Source organism: Betta splendens, chromosome 16, assembly GCF_900634795.4.
Source record: "Betta splendens chromosome 16, fBetSpl5.4, whole genome shotgun sequence".
Classification (NCBI taxonomy): Eukaryota; Metazoa; Chordata; class Actinopteri; order Anabantiformes; family Osphronemidae; genus Betta; species Betta splendens.
This window is the reverse complement of record NC_040896.2, coordinates 4,469,277-4,480,520: the sequence shown is the minus strand read 5'-3', so window position 1 is coordinate 4,480,520 and position 11,244 is coordinate 4,469,277.

Sequence of the window (11,244 nt, the reverse complement as noted above, 5' to 3'; positions counted from 1 at the left end):
TAAAAGCTTGTGAATTTGTAAAAAAGACTACTCATTACTGAAGCGACTGAATAACCTTATAACAAAGTAAAAAGCATGCTGGGTGTTCAGAGCTGAGGTTTTTGGCGAGGATGCCTCCTAAACTTGAAAACCTGATGAAGAAAATTTATCACAACCCGTCTCATCCGGGCAGTTATGGCGGTGTGGCTCCTTTACACAGAGCCGTAGAACAGGATTCTGGCAAGAAAATTAGTGTGGATCGCATCAAAGAGTTTTTAGCAAAACAAGACGCTATACATGCTGTATAAGCCTGTGATTATCCATTTCCCCAGAAATAGGGTGTTTGTCCAGACCTCTGAACCAATTTCAAGCCGATCTCTGCAACATGCAGGCCCTAGCGTCGCAAACAACGGTTATAAATTTCTGCTGACTGTTATTGATGTATTTTCTAAAAAAGCGTACGTTAGGCCTATTGAGAATAAGGGTGCAAAAGAGGTGGCGACCGCTTTTTAGTCCGTTCTTGCCGAGAGTGGAATCCCTAAACATGTTCAGACGGATCAGGGAAAAGAATTTTACAACAAGCTATTTAAGGCCCTGAAAAAACACGAAATCATGCATTTCAGCACATCCAGCGAAGTTGGATGGAGCGTGGAGCGCAACAATAAAACCTTAAAATATAAACAGTACCGTTACCTTACGGGTAAAAACACCCTGAGAAATGTGGAGATTTTGTAGCTGTTGGGGGACCTCATCTGTATAATCTGTTATTAACAGAATTATTATTAAGGTCGCACATGCTCAGACAAAGGGGGTACTGCGGCCTGCATGTAATGTCTTCATCCTGATAGTAGTGAGTGAGAACAAAGAGATTTTAAATCTGAGCACCAAAACCAGGCGCCAGGCTGGGGAACCATACCTGGCTCCCCGCTAAGACGTCAGGACTCCCCGCGGCGACGGAGAAGAACCTTGAACGTCAGCCATCCTGATTGGACCAAACAATATGACAGGCGTGACCAAAAACATGGTTATAAAAAGTCGCCGTGACCGAAGACTCACCCCTTTGCTCTCTTCGACCTTCTCCCTTCTTTGGTTCTCTCCACGACGGACCTTCTTACCAGGATCGAGCAACCCTTGCTCTCCTCGTCCCCTCCGTCGCCCCTGTCCACCTGGAGCTTCCCTCTGCAGCGGCACGCCTGAAGCCTCCAACGCAGCCAGCAGCTGAACTAACGGGGACGCCGTCACAGAGAACGGGCCTGATCACACAAGTCTGAGCAGAGTAGAACTCTTTGGGGATCAGTAATTGTTTTATTTTTGTGTTGTTTTATTTTCCGGAACACGCGATCTGATCACTGTGCATTTCGACGATCACGTGCCTGGCAACAACTGACTGTGGTGAGTGAGGTGTCATTTTAGTCATTAGAAGCTATGCAATTGGCCTAGAAAAACCAACCCAGGACTGACAAAAGTCAATGAATGTCACCCAACACGTTATATGGCCTTGGTGCAATAAAAAATGTGACTAGATGGTGGACCAATAAATCTCTTCAGACAAGCTCTGCGGGAGAACTCTAAAGTCACAGAGTGATTGGGTAACTTCCCAATGTACGAATAACAAATAGTGTCATTGGTTCACCATTAATGTGGACTTTATATTGCAATACTTGAATGTTTATGTTGTTTATTTACTGTAGCTAGAGATTAGCTTAGCATTTATGTTTTCTGGCTCATAACTCACCACATCTGATGCTTTGACACATATCCTTGGATTCCTTAAATCCTTAGCTTTCATTTGAAAGATTGCAGATTTGCAGATTATTAGGTGTTTATTAGGTTTGGATTAAGTATCATAGTGGTAGTGCCAAAGAAGCACCATGTTGTGGGCTAACCCTGTCAGGGCCTGATGCTGTTAATTATCGTCTTACATTCTTTCTTATTGAAGCTGTGTTTGATGCATGTACAGTACAGTAAAAGACATTTATATAGCACTGTAGCCCTGGCTACTGCAGAGTAGGCTTTATTACTATCATTGATTTTATCTTCACAGTCACAGTACTTCTGAGATGATTTGGTGTCATAATTGCCCAATCATTGCTAGTGTGCTATGTGTGCTAGACTAGTGTCCAAAGTGATGGATACATGTCTAAAAATGCATGTAAAATTCAAATGATTGTGCAATCATTGAAGTGCAGTCTTATTATTTGTCAGTTACCACATTCAAAACAATAACCTATAATAACAAACAATCACAGTGCCGTACAGTAATTGAGGTTTGACGTGACTTTGTTGGTAAAACTGAACTTCACATATGCGAGAAACAGCTGCAGGTGAATAACACAGGAAACACATCACTCCACTACACACCTGCCTGAACATACACACAGGCAGTGACAGGCTCTGTCACAGTTCATTCATTCAGCCTTCGTCAGTCTCTGTTTTTTGCCATCATTCCAGCCTAGGACACATCTGTGCCATCCAGCCACAAGTCGTTCTCTTCCGCTTGTCTACTTTTCAGTCACTTATCAGCCTGTAACCCATTGACCTTTTCTCTGTTATTATCTATTATACATCTGTTGCATTTTTATCTTTTCTTCAGTTTCTGATTCCCACCCTGTATATCACTGTCTTTTTCCTTTTCCATTTCGACCTTGCTTAATGCTGCTCTGTCTCTGTCACGGAACGGCAGATGAAAGGACCCACATGCACAGCACAATACACGATTTTCTGGCGTTAAAGAGGGTGGTTTATTCCAGTATGCGGAGTAAAGTCCAGGCAGGGTCATACACAGGTGATCAGACGAGTTACATGGGATTAGGCGGAGACGTAGTCAGGAGCAGGCACAGATCATAACCGGGAGGAGAGTACAATACCAAACGTCAGGCGTAGAATCGTGGTCAGGCAATGGTCGGCAACAGGCAGTAGTAACAAGGTCGAGCATCAAAAAAACCAGGAAACACGAAGACACGACAGGAACAATGAAACTGGGAAAGCACGACGACACACGAACAACGATCTGGCAAGGGACTAAGGACACTGGTGGTGGTTAAATACAACGTGGCTTGATTACTGATACAGTGCAGGTGCGGATAACGACCAGGTGAAGCAGGGGCAGCTGTGACAAGAACAAAAACCGGAAATAAAGCTCAAGCAGAAACAGAAACCAGGAGACTACCAAAATAAAACCGGAAACAACTAGACACAAAACCCAGATCGTGACAGTACCCCCCTCCCAAGGGCGGATTCCAGACGACCAAAAGAAGGAAAAAAAACAACAAACCCGAGCAGGGCGGGCGGAGGGAGGACCGGCGGAGGGACAGAACCAAAAACGACCCGCACAGAACACCGACAGGGCGGTCGGAGGGCGGACTGGGGGAGGGCAAAACGGGAACCCCCATAAAACAAAACTCACGCCCAAACACGCCAAACCAGAGGACCTACCCGAAAAACAAGACCAGAACAAGACCCATAATCAAGAAAACCCAACCCGAATATCCACAAGTCAAAAACAAAGTCCACGACCAGGTAAAACACAGAGTCCAGGGAGTTCCCCACGAGGGGGGGTGGCAGGAGAGTCCACTCCCGACGGAGATCCTCTGGGGACCCCAGGGTCGCGGCGGACGACGACGGCAGAGGCCTCGCCATCGTCGTGGCAGGAGGGGGCGTTCCCCCGGCGAGCGGCCATGACGACGGCGGAGCCGAGGCGGACGGCGCCGCAGGAGGCAGCGCCACCCAAACGGCAGGAAGCGCCGAGGGCGAGGCCACCAGTCCAGCTGCCGAAGCGAGAACAGACGTGGCCACGCGGTCAGCGCCGGGCCGCCAGGAACCGATGCAGGTGCGGCCGGAGCCGAGCCGCCAGGAACTGATGCAGGCGCGGCCGGAGCCGAGCCGCCAGGAACTGATGCAGGTGCGACCGGGCCGCCAGGAACCGATGCAGGTGCGACCGGGCCGCCAGGAACCGATGCAGGTGCGGCCGGGCCGCCAGGAACCGATGCAGGTGCGGCCGGAGCCGAGCCGCCAGGAACCGATGCCGGTGCATCGGGGGCTGCGACAGGAACGACACCCTCCTGGAGGTGGGCAGGAACTATGACGGGCGCGACCCCCTCCTGGAGGTCCGCCGGAACTGCGACGGGCGCGACACCCTCCTGGAGGTGGGCAGGAACTATGACGGGCGCGACCCCCTCCTGGAGGTCCGCCGGAACTGCGACGGGCGCGACCCCCTCCTGGAGGTCCGCCGGGACTGCGACGGGCGCGACCCCCTCCTGGAGGTCCGCCGGGACTGCGATGGGCGCGACCCCCTCCTGGAGGTCCGCCGGGACTGCGGCGGGCGCGACCCTCTCCTGGAGGTCCGCCGGGACTGCGGCGGGCGCGACCCCCTCCTGGAGGTCCGCCGGGACTGCGGCTGGCGCGACCCCCTCCTGGAGGTCCGCCGGGACTGCAGCTGGCGCGACCTCCTCCTGGAGGTGCGCGGGGACTGCAGCTGGCGCGACCTCCTCCTGGAGGTGCGCGGGGACTGCAGCTGGCGCGACCTCCTCCTGGAGGTGCGCGGGGACTGCAGCTGGCGCGACCTCCTCCTGGAGGTGCGCGGGGACTGCAGCTGGCGCGACCTCCTCCTGGAGGTGCGCGGGGACTGCAGCTGGCGCGACCTCCTCCTGGAGGTGCGCGGGGACTGCAGCTGGCGCGACCTCCTCCTGGAGGTGCGCGGGAACTGCAGCTGGCGCGACCTCCTCCTGGAGGTGCGCGGGGACTGCAGCTGGCGCGACCTCCTCCTGGAGGTGCGCGGGGACTGCAGCTGGCGCGACCTCCTCCTGGAGGTGCGCGGGGGCTGCAGCTGGCGCGACCTCCTCCTGGAGGTGCGCGGGGGCTGCAGCTGGCGCGACCTCCTCCTGGAGGTCCGCCGGGACTGCCACCCCGAGACTGACAGGGACAGGAACGGCATCTACTTGGCCGACAGGGACAGGAACGGCATCTACTTGGCCGACAGGGACAGGAACGGCATCTACTTGGCCGACAGGGACAGGAACGGCATCTACTTGGCCGACAGGGACAGGAACAGGGACTGGAACGGCCTCAACATGGCCGACAGGAACAGGAACCGGGACTGGAACGGCCTCAACATGGCCGACAGGAACAGGAACGGGGACTGGAACGGCCGCAACATGGCCGACTGGAACGGCCTCAACATGGCCGACAGGAACAGGAACAGGGACTGGAACGGCCTCAACATGGCCGACAGGAACAGGAACAGGGACTAGAACGGCCGCAACATGGCCGACAGGAACGGCCGCAACATGGCCGACAGGAACGGCCGCAACATGGCCGACAGGAACTGGGACGGCGTCCTCTCCGGAGCCGGCATGACTGCTTACAGCTGCCGAGCTCGACGGAGGAGACGTCGGGCCTGATCGGGTGTGCACAGCACCCGTTCGACAGGTGGAGTCCTCTGGCTGGGATAAGACCTGCGCGTGACTGGACTGAACTGGGACAGGAGCGTGACTGTACTGAACTGGGACAGGGCTCGACTGTACTGGGACAGGGCTCGACGGTACTGGGACAGGGCTCGACTGTACTGGGACCGACTGGACTGGGCTCGACTGGACTGGAACCTGGACTGGGCTCGACTGGACTGGAACCTGGACTGGGCTCGACTGGACTGGAACCTGGACTGGGCTCGACTGGACTGGAACCTGAACAGGGCTCAACTGGACTGGAGACTGAACAGGGCTCGGCTGGACTGGAGACTGAACAGCTCGCGGCTGGACTGGAGACTGAACAGCTCGCGGCTGGACTGGAGACTGAACAGCTCGCGGCTGGACTGGAGACTGAACAGCTCGCGGCTGGACTGGAGACTGAACAGCTCGCGGCTGGACTGGAGACTGAACGGAACACGGCTGAGCTGGAGACCATGGAGACAGGGGACCGCACGAGTGCAGGAAATCCTCCCAGCGGAGCAAACGTGGGGCTGGGCAGGCTGGTGCAATCGTGACGGTCCGACGGGGCTGGGAGGAGGAAACCGAAACCATCGGCGGTGCGACCGGCGCTGGCGTGGTGCAGAGCGCGTCGCTTAGCTCATCGAACCTCGCGCACAGCCGCTCATAGAGGCGACGAACACTGGGGCGCTCTAACGCGCTGTCATCGTCCTCCAGCGTCAATATCGCCACCTCCACGGCGCTGCGCTGGTTCTCCGGGTTAATCGCCCGTCGGTAATCCTCCGCGAGGATTTTAAAATAAACGCGTAGGTCGCTGGGTAGCTCGGCGCAGGTGAACTCCATACTTCCTCGCAGGTGAATGAGACTCGCCGCCAAAAAAAACCAAGAAACAAAAACAGTCACTGACCTGGGCGACGGCTGAGTGCTGGCTGGGTCCAAGTTTGGCCAGATCGTTCTGTCACGGAACGGCAGATGAAAGGACCCACATGCACAGCACAATACACGATTTTCTGGCGTTAAAGAGGATGGTTTATTCCAGTATGCAGAGTAAAGTCCAGGCAGGGTCATACACAGGTGATCAGACGAGTTACATGGGATTAGGCGGAGACGTAGTCAGGAGCAGGCATAGATCATAACCGGGAGGAGAGTACAATACCAAACGTCAGGCGTAGAATCGTGGTCAGGCAGGCAATGGTCGGCAACAGGCAGTAGTAACAAGGTCGAGCATCAAAAAAAACCAGGAAACACGAAGACACGACAGGAACAATGAAACTGGGAAAGCACGACGACACACGAACAACAATCTGGCAAGGGACTAAGGACACTGGTGGTGGTTAAATACAACGTGGCTTGATTACTGATACAGTGCAGGTGCGGATAACGACCAGGTGAAGCAGGGGCAGCTGTGACAAGAACAAAAAACGGAAATAAAGCTCAAGCAGAAACAGAAACCAGGAGACTACCAAAATAAAACCGGAAACAACTAGACACAAAACCCAGATCGTGACAGTCTCATTCATCTATGACACAGACATTGTGTGTCCTGATTTGGTCAACGGGCTTCTAAGGCTCGCATGGTGGACTAAAGAATGGACTGCAGAACCGATTCAGTTTAACAATGTTTATAAAGTTTTTGCCACAAACTATTCAATAACAACTTTAATAACTGCAATAGGACTTTCTCAGGTCGCTTTGAGTCTAACTCCGCTCGAAAATGACTATACAAAAAAAAGTAGAACTTGTATGTAAACAGAAGAAATTCTGCGCCACCTTGACTTCAAAATAAAACGAGAAACAGAGCAGTACCGGTCAGAAAACCCGAAGCAGTGACGACGATCCAACGAGGAACCAAGGAGAACTGAGAAAATAAATATTCAACATTATCATGAGCATCAGGTGAAAGCAAACAACAAAGTAAACCAAACTGTATTTTGTTTTTTTGTTAATAAACTTGTTTGTGTGTGTGTATCCTCTACCAGAGGCCAAGGAGCTTGAGGGTTCTGCGCAGTATCCTTGCTGTTCCTAGGACTGCACTTTTCTGGACTGAGATTTCGGATGTTTTTCCAGGGATCTGTTGTAGTCACTCCTCCAGTTTGGGGGTCACAGCCCCCAGTGCTCCGATCACCACAGGCACCACTGTGGCCTTCACCTTCCAAGCCTTCTCCAGTTCTTCTCTGAGCCCTTGGTATTTTTCTAGTTTCTCCTGTTCCTTTTTCCTGATGTTGCCATCGCTTGGTATTGCCACATCCACCACTACGGCTTTCCTCTGCTCTTTATACACCACCACAATGTCTGGTTGGTTCGCCATTACCATTCTGTCAGTCTGGATCTGGAAGTCCCACAGGATCTTGGCTCGCTCGTTCTCCACCTTGGGAGGTGTTTCCCACTTTGACCTTGGGGTTTCCAGTCCATACTCCGCACAGATGTTCCTGTATACTATGCCAGCCACTTGGTTATGGCGTTCCATGTATGCTTTTCCTGCCAGCATCTTACACCCTGCAGTTATGTGCTAGACCGTCTCAGGGGCCTCTTTGCACAGTCTACACCTTGGGTCTTGTCTGGTGTGGTAGATCTGGGCCTCTATGGCTCTGGTGCTCAGGGCCTGCTCCTGTGCAGCCAGGATTAGTGCCTCTGTGCTGTCCTTCAGCCCAGCCCTTTGAAGCCATTGGTAGGATTTGTTGAGATCAGCCACTTCATTTATGTTCCGGCGGTACATCCCGTGTAAGGGCTTGTCCTCCCATGATGGTCCCTCTTCCAGCATCTCATCCTCTGTTCTCCACTGCCTGAGACATTCACTCAGCATGTCATCTGTCGGGGCTTTATCCTTGATGTACTTATGGATCTTGCATGTTTCATCCCGGATAGTGGCTCTCACGCTCACTAGTCCTCGGCCTCCTTTCTTGCGGCTAGCGTATAGTCTCAGGGTGCTGGATTTGGGATGGAACCCTCCATGCATGGTGAGGAGCTATATATATATATATATATATATATATATATATATATATATTATTTGGAGTATGTGGAAGATTGGCTGCAGTTTTGAGCGAAGTGAGGTAGGATGTATGCGTCAGTGGTTGCACCATGGGAGAGGGTCTTCACCATGGAGCTCACTTCAAAATATGAATAATTAGGACGGTTTTCAGCCTTAAGGGAAAAGCAAGTAGCGGCATCTTAGAAGCACATTAGCAGAGAATTGAGCAGCCTTCTGACAAAAACAAATGGCCCCAGGATGCCACATGAGATACGAAGCAGCTTTTTATATTGTTTTAGAGCCAGAAGAATTTCTCAGTTAGACTCTGTTGCACCTAGTTTCCTAGACCCCACACTGTCCTTTGTGTCAATGAACACAAACACAAAAATAACATAATATATAATTGAACTTTATTGATCCCACATTGGGTAAATTTTTCTCTGCATTTTGACCCATTCCCCTTTGGGCAAGCAGTGAGCTGCTACATGAGCGGCGTTCAGCTAGGTAGTGCGAAGTGTCTCCCTCGAGGACACACCTGATGCCAAAGCAGGGGATCAAACCTTTGCATTCCGAGGCTGACGCTCTAGCAACTGAGCTATCATGCCACATTACTGGAAGCAGTGATGCAAATTGGGGTATGAACCGATAAGGTTTAACATTATGACCACCTGAATGATATTGTGTTGGTCACTGATCTGATTCATCATGGCATGAAATCCACTAGTCTCCTGTAGGTGTGCTGTGGTATTTGTCACCAGGATTTAGCAGCAAATCCTTTAAGTCCTGTAAGTTGTGACGTAGGTCTTTGTCCAGCACATCTCACTGGACTGAGGTCTTATCACCTTTCTAGAAACTCTCTACAGAGATATCATCCGTGAAGAATGAGAAGGGTCAGAGTGGAGATCACCTGCCAAAGTATGTGATAGTATGTGTCAACTGTCCACCTTTTAATAGTGGTGGCAGGCTGTGTTTGAACCTAAGGTGTATATTGTAGCAGCAGATGAATCAAATTGTGATCTGATTTTTCCAGATCGGGGAGGGCAGTGGAAGAGTAGGCATCCTTAATGTTAGCATACATCAAATCCAGTGTCTTCACACCTCTGGTGGGACATCTCAAACTGGGGAATGTAGGAAGTGACTTGTCGAGGCTAGTGTGATTAAAGTCACAGGAGATCATTAAGAAAGCGTCAGAATGTCTGGAATGCAGGTTGGAGACGACCGTCTGTATGACGTCACATGCCGTGGCAGTGTTTGCTTTTGAATTTACCAAAATTAAATTTAGATCCAATCCCAACCAGATTACTCAAAGAAGGTCTACCTTTAATCAGCTCATCCATATTAAATCAAATCAAACAATCTTTACATTTAGGTATGTACCACAGGCTTTTAAGGTGGCTGTGGTCAAACCTTTATTGAAAAAACCTACTCTGGACCCTGGAGAACTAGCCAACTATAGGCCCATTTCAAATTTACCCTTTATTTCTAAGATTCTTGAACAAATTGTGGCTAAACAATTAATTGACCACCTGAGTGGGAATAACCTGTATGAAAATTTTCAGTTAAGATTTAGAAAACATCATAGCACAGAAACAGCTCTGGTTAGCGTCACTAATGATCTTTTCTTAGCTTCAGACAGTGGTCTAGTTTCTGTCCTTGTCCTCTTAGATCTTATTGCTGCATTTGATACAAGTGATCATAAAATTCTTTTACAGACACTAGAACATAGAATTGGAATTAAAGGAACAGCATTGTGATGGTTTAAATCCTATTTGTTGATCAGATTCCAGTTTGTTCATGTTAATGAGAAATTCCCCATATGCAAAAGGATTAGCTATGGGGTACCACAGGGTTCTGTGATTGGTCCAATTCTGTTCAGCCTCTCCTCTAGTTGAGATTATTAAGAAGCATTCTATTTATTTTTATTGTTATGCAGATCATACTCAGCTATATATGTCTTCGAAACCAAATGAAACAGATCAACAAGTCAAAATTCAAAGTCGTTTAAAAGACATCAAATCCTGGATGTCCCAAAACTTACTTCAACTAAATTCAGATAAAACTGATTTTTAGGGCCAACGATAAGAATAGGGCGACACTATTTTTTTTTTTTTTTTGTTCTTGGTTTGTCCAGCAGTTTAGCAAGCAGCATATATTACGCTGAATGCCATATTGTGATGGACAGCTTTGCTTTAACAAGAAGAGTATATATAGAATATATATACTCTTCCTGATTTATGGTTTATTTAATGGTTTATTTAGCTAATCCAAAATGTGTGTGATGTTGCTGTGTTGGTGCTTTAGGGTGTGTATGCGGGAGGGTGGGGGGGGGGGGGGGGGGGGGGGGGGTAAGGGGTGCAACCAGCTGCTGAAACCAAGCAAATCTGTTAAGTAAACAATCGGAGCAAAAAAAAAAATAAAAATAAATAAATAAGAAGCAGGGACGTACCTTAGGCTAACACATTCATAACTAAACAATTTTTGTACTGTGGTTTACCTTGGAGATTAATACTAATACCAATAATAGTGCTAAGGTATGTGCACATACTAATACAAACATATACATACAATATACATACATATGTGCATTATTATACATATCCCATACTACTTAATAAAAGTCATGACATACAACACCACAAATTCCATATTCACACATTATTCATATTGGTAGTGATAAGTGTCAATAATACTTACAGTTGGATTTGGAAAGTGTCCCACTACAAGGTTAGTAAGGCTGTAGCTTAACATTATTTACCCAAAGGGTGAGGCAGACGTTCGTGCATGAACAATGCCACTTGTGGAAGCCATGGTGATGTGAGGTGCTCGACCACTACGCCCATCCAGCAAGCAGAGGAAGGAATCCCAGCAGCC